Source organism: Caretta caretta, chromosome 28 (genome assembly GCF_965140235.1).
Source record: "Caretta caretta isolate rCarCar2 chromosome 28, rCarCar1.hap1, whole genome shotgun sequence".
Classification (NCBI taxonomy): domain Eukaryota; kingdom Metazoa; phylum Chordata; order Testudines; family Cheloniidae; genus Caretta; species Caretta caretta.
Window position 1 is genome coordinate 13,393,709 of NC_134233.1, and position 6,407 is coordinate 13,400,115.

At 49.0% G+C, this 6,407-nt stretch overlaps 1 long non-coding RNA gene across 1 annotated transcript; it reads left to right on the forward strand.

Annotated features, from left to right (window-relative positions):
- Positions 1-1,072: 1,072 nt before the first annotated feature.
- LOC142070353 (uncharacterized) lies at positions 1,073-5,273 on the forward strand. The gene is made up of 3 exons (XR_012666307.1): positions 1,073-1,547; positions 2,103-2,155; positions 4,895-5,273. It is a non-coding gene; the product is annotated as an uncharacterized LOC142070353 (long non-coding RNA).
- Positions 5,274-6,407: the final 1,134 nt, after the last annotated feature.

The following is a 6,407-nucleotide window of genomic DNA, read 5'->3' on the forward strand; positions in this document are numbered from 1 at the left end:
ATGGCTGGCCCGGTAAACAGTGGTGCTGTTCCCAGTACAGAGCACCCTACAAGCTTCTCGGTTGTGAGGGGATTCTTCATCTTGCCCTCCAATGCCGTAGTCAGTCGCCGCAGGGTCTTTTCTCGTGACTCAACAGAGGTGTCTCGGGCATTTCTAATCTTTCCTTTGGGCAGCGTGGCAGTTATGGAAAGATGAGGAACTCCACGAGCTATATAACAGCTACCTGTCCAGTTGGCTGGCAGCACCTTGTAAGCCTTTCGGCCACATACAAAATAGTGACCCTGTAGGGCCCAATAAGGACGGTTTCTTAAGGGGATTCCTGGGCTATTTAAGGCTGCTTTTCCAGTTCATATGCCCCTAGGGGGGCATCCCATCCTCCTGATTGGGTACAAGTGGGGGCATTTCTAACTGTGCCGTTCAAATTACACTCGCCATAGGGACCACTACAAACCCACCATTGGCTTGCTACGTTGGAGATATTAACTGGACGGCAAGTTATATTTCCAAACCCTTTTTTTGTGGTAAGATTATTTGTAAGAGTTTCCCCAAAAGGAGAGGAACCATTACACCCACACTGCTGGCCTCCCCTGTTGGTCTTTATCCAATACCCATCAGCCCACTGTGTAAATAACACAGGAGCTTTTTCCCACAGGACGCCCATAGTGATCAGATTGGCTTTGGGTAAAACATAACACTCCCTCAGTGAGTACTGCAACCGAATACTCCTGGTCCTGAGAGGTGGCTGTAAAGGGATCTTGTTCCAGATCGGCAAGTCCATTCTTTCCTGCTCTTTGGGGGTGGCTTATTCTGCTAGGGTCAGGGGCAGCATGTCAAGGGGCATTCCCGTTTTGGGGGACAGTGGAGTCGGAGCACATACCCAGCAATCAGTCTGGTTTGTTAAATTAGCAACATGGTGCGCAAGCAAAACAAAGGAGTTATGCTCCTGATATGCACAGTTTGGAAATACCAATAGAGAGAATAACAATGTTACCCAATTAATTATCACCCGAGTCTTCCCAACCCAGGGTCTCCAGTACCTGGGTGGGCCCATTTAGCATTAAGGTGCCTGAAGGGTTCATGTTTAGCTATTCCACCTGGAAGCAGGCAGGGCACACCTTGACTGTTCTGTAGAAGCAATGCACACATTGCTCTATCCAAGGACAAGGGCTAGATATGAACCATGAAAACTTGATTGTTAGGACAGCAACTGCGGGAGGCTTTCTTAGCCTGGGCTCAAGGCCTGAGAACCAGGATTGTAGTATATAAAAGATGCAACTAAGTATATTAATCAACGTCATACATTCCTTTGTGTATCTTTTTGTGGTAGCAGTGTGTAATGCTTAGGGGGGAGAAATATAATAAAAGGAGAAGGTGGAAGGCGGGGGGGCAGAACGCCCATCTCAGCTGACCAGCCTGCTTGCTTGCATAAAGCTGTGTTCTGTCTCATCATTGAACTGCCACAACTGGCGCCCAAACGTGGGGCCCTCAGCACTCACCTCGCCCGGCAAGGGTTTCAGACGCGTCACTCATCCGCTTCGTGGATCCCGGTGAGTATTTTTCCTTGTGGTAAGTATGGGAAGCTCCCTCTCTGCTTTGCAAGTGCAACACCGCAATGAGCTGCAGTATTTGCTGCGTAAGGCTCAGCATGACTGCCCCGCTTGAGCACTTACTCTCCTGTTACAGGAGGTGCGTGCCCAGTGCCCGTGGTATCCTGAAGCCGGAAGCCTTAAGCTAGCGGACTGGGAGCGATTGGGCCAGACATTGCACGAAGAGCCTCGGGCGCCCGTGCAGGCTTTACATGCCTGGCACCTCTGTCGTGACGCGATACTGCGTGTCACCTCGGATAGGCCCTCTTTCACGAGGCTGGTGCTCTCGCCACGCCCGTCGGCTCCTGTAGCCATCCCCGTTGCAGCTATCCCCCCTTCTACTGATGCAACCCAGCGTGTCGCTTCGGAAAGACCCTCTCCCGTACCCACAGCCCCCCCTCTCCCTGCTTTGCCCCCAGTGTCTTCATTACCACCGCCTCCCTTGCCTTCTGACAATGTCAGTCCGCCCCTCGAAACCTCAGTTAACACTTCTCTTAAATGATGTTCCTTTTACAGGGCTGGTGGACACTGGAGCTGACGTTACGGTGATTCGTGATCTGGAGTGGCCGGTTAGTTGGCCTACGGTTCCTTCTAAAGAATTGTGGGGGATCGGGGGTAGTAAACCCGGGCGCCAAAGTTTGTCTTGGGTCACGGTCTCTAAACCGGGAGGCCGTACCCTTGCTACTATCCGCCCTTTTGTGCTCCCTGTCCACCTCAATATTTGGGGCCGTGATTTACTTACAAAGTTAGACACCACCCTCGATATTAACATCTGATGGCCCAAAACCCTCCCTCACCCACCGTGCCCTCCGCATTACCCTTGGTATGGCAATCCTTAGAGCCCGTATGGATTGACCAGTGGCCCCTCCCTCTAGAAAAGCTAAAAGCACTTCATTTGCTTGTGCAGCAGCATTTGCAAGCACAGCGACTGGAGAGCTCCACTAGTCCCTGGAACACCCCGGTGTTCGTTATTAAGAAAAAATCGGGTGCTTGGCGGCTGTTACATGACTTAAGGGAAATAAATAAACGCATCCAACCTATGGGCCCCTTGCAATTTGGCTTACCAAATCCAAATTTAATTCCTCAAACCGATCAACTTTGTGTGTTAGATTTAAAAGATTGTTTTTTCACCATCCCCCTTTGCCCTCAAGATCGTGAAAAATTTGCATTTACGGTGCCACAATATAATAATCAGCAACCCTCTCAAAGGTATCAGTGGAAGGTCTTGCCCCAGGGAATGCAAAATAGTCCAACCTTGTGTCAGCTTTTTGTGGATCGGGCCCTTGCCCCTTTCCGTGCCCGGTACCCTTCGCTAAAGGTCTACCATTACATGGATGACATTTTGCTAAGTGGTCCCCGGGTCACGGCACAACAGCTTGAATCTTTATCTCAGATTCTCGGCCAAAATGGCCTGTTAGTGGCACCAGAAAAAATCCAACGCTCTTATCCCTACCACTACCGCGGATATAAGGTTTTACAAACCTATGCTGCTCCGGTTCGTCCGGAATTAATTCTACCTCAACCCCTAACCCTTGTTAAATTGCAATAGATCTTGGGTCATTTAAATTGGATTCGGCCCTACTTTCGTCTCCCCACTTCAATGCTGCAGCCGTTGTTTGAGCTCCTCCGTGGAGCCCGGGCACCGGGTGCAGTTATTGCCATCACTGAAAAGCATACTGCCTGCATTCGACAAATCAATGCAGCATTGAGTCAGCAGTTTGTGGACAGACTCCCAGAGGTCCGTCCCTTACGGTTGGTTCTTCTTGCCACCCCTCATACGCCAACTGCGGCTCTGTTTGTACCCCGTACAGACACAGCCGTCTCTATTATAGAATGGCTATACCTTTCATCCACCCCTCCTCGAAATATTTATCCGTATTTAGATGCCCTATCTGATCTTGTTCGTAAAGCCCGCCACCGTGCAGTGCAACTCACTGGCACTGATTTAGTTGCCATTGTGCTCCCCTTGTCCCGTACTGAATTTGACTCTTTGTGCCACACCTCCTTGGCCTGGCAGGTTGCTCTTTGTGATTATGTGGGAGAGATTTCTTACAATCCTCCAAAAGATCCTCAGTTGGTCATTACCCAAAAGGTGCCCCTAGTTGTTCATCGTCTTAGCCGCTCTCAACCCATTGTTTCTGCTGTCACTCTTTTTACTGATGGCTCTCCCCACCGAGGTGTAGTCACTTATCAGTTGGGTGACCCCCCTCGTTGGCATTCTCGTTTTACCCTGCCTCAGCGTTCTGCACAGCGTTCAGAATTGGCTGCTGTTATTTTGGCCTTTCAACTTTTTGCTGATTGTCCCTTTAATTTAATTGTGGATACCCATTATGTTTATCAGGTAATTGATCATTTACCCCTTGCCCTCATTACCCCTCAGGTTGATGCAGACCTCCTTCGCCTGTTTTTGTCTTTGCAGCATCTTCTTGCCACTCGTCATTTCCCTTACTTTGTTGCTCATATTCGCAGTCATACCCCTCTGCCTGGGCCACTCACTGAGGGCAATGCACGCGCCGATCGCGCGTTGCGTGGTCAGGTAAATTCCCTTTTTTCTGACCCCATTGAAAGCCATGCCTTTTTTCATCAGTCTGCCTCTGTTTTGGCCCGGCAGTTTCACATTCCTGCTGATCATGCACGTTCCATTGTTCGTTCCTGCCCCCACTGTGCTGCTGCTGCTCCTACTTTTTCTTATGCCGTTAACCCCCGAGGTACCGCAGCAAATCAGCTGTGGCAAATGGATGTTACTCATGTGCCACAATTCCGCCCCTATTCGTTTTTACATGTTTCCGTTGATACTTATTCGGGCTTCCTTTGGGCAACCCCACAACGTGGGGAAGCCACTAACAAAGTTATTCACCATTTGCTAGCCTGCTTTTCTGTTATGGGTCGCCCCTGCCAAATTAAAACAGATAATGCCCCAGCCTACTGCTCTGCAGCCCTCTCCACCTTTTGTGCCCGCTGGGACGTCCGTCTTAAACACGGAATCCCTTATAATTCCACGGGCCAAGCCATTGTTGAACGTGCCAATCGCACACTCAAAACCTTGCTCGATAAACAATTAAAACAAGGGGAGCTGCGTCTCCGAACCTTAGGAGAAATTCAACAACAAATGCATATCCTCTTGTTTACTTTAAATAATTTAACACTGAATGCAGATCAGCAGACCCCTGCGGATCGGCATTTTCACAAATCTGAGGTACTGGAAAGACCGCGTGTCTTTTACCGTCAGCTGCCCGATCCACAGTGGTTGGGCCCAGTCCCTCTAATCACTTGGGGTCGGGGATATGCTGCTGTGTCTCTCCCTGCAGGACCGTTGTGGGTTCCAGCTCGGTGTGTGCGACCGGCACTTAAACAACATGGCATGGCACCAGGGGCTGTCGAATCCCATACCAGAGTTTCAGCTGACCTTGGAGGAGACCGCGTTGCCCCCCGAGTCGACAACGACAGGACGGAAACGGAGGAGGCGTAGTGTCCCAAACCGGCCCGTGACATGGGGAGCAGTAAAAGCATTGGTCGCCGCGGCCCAACGAAGGCTGGCAGCAGATCAACAGCCAGAGACTCCTGAGACTTTGTTTGTGGCGATTCTCGCCCAAATCACTGCTAATTCTGTGATGATTGTGTGCCTTTTGTGCCTGCTATTTCCTGTAGGGGTTGGCTCGGAAGCGCTTCCCCCGTTACGAGCCCGAATGACATATCACATATGGGAAAGATTGGCTTCAATAGCAAATGTTACCCACTTTTGTCTATCTAATTCTGTAACAGCCGGAGATTTGTTAGGTACATGCCTTATTCCAGTATGTCATCACCCTGAGGAGATGGAGAATAAGACACTGTTCTCTGCTTATGCGAATCTTTCCTCCCAGTACTCTAGCATGGCTAATTGGGGCCCAGCCAATTATACTCTGCCTTGCACGGCTATATCCCTCCACACACCGTACCCGGCCGGGGCTCACAATGTCACTTGTGCGCGTGTAGTTAACTGCACTAGTACAAAGGTGCCCTTGGGCTGTCGAAAAATTTCTCAACCCCTTTTAAATTGTTCCCATGCTGTTAATGTTTCATATAATTATGGCCATATCATCCTACCATCAGGATGGTTTTTTACTTGCGGTTCACGCACTTTTAATTATATTCCTGCAAATTTAAGTGATGGCACCCTTTGCTGTCTTAGTAGAATGACCCTTATATTGCCTTTTGCTGCTCAAAACCGTGGTAAAAGAAGTGTACCCCTTTTAGATGATTGTATTGCAGATGTTGAGCTTTTTAGTCGTGCTGAGTATACTGCTTTAGCGGCCTCTATTGTTGGGATCCCCGCGCTTGCTATGTATTCAGCCAGAACTTTAAATAACCTGGCATGCTTTGCAGCAAAGGCAATTAATACAACATCCCAGGCTATTGCCTTACTTAACACAGAACAACACGAATTAAGGGATGCAATTTTGGATAACAGAGCAGCCATTGATTTTCTGCTCCTGAAACACCATCTAGGCTGCTCCACATTTCAGCACATGTGTTGCTTTAATTTAACTGATAATAGTCGCTCCATAGATACTAGACTGGCTGAATTGGCCAATCTTACAACACACATACGCCAAGATCTGGGGTTTGAGGGTTTTTGGAATTGGCTTACAGGTTGGCTGCCCTCTCTAGAATGGCTGCAACAGCTTTTTGGTTATTTTGTGTTTGTAATCATTGGGCTTATTTTTTGCTGCTGCTGTGTACAATGTATTCCTTCCTTGTTAAGATTTTGTGAAATTTTGCCCTGGAAAGCTCCCCAAGTTATGTCCTTGTCTGTCTGGGAGTTAAATAGCATGACAAAAC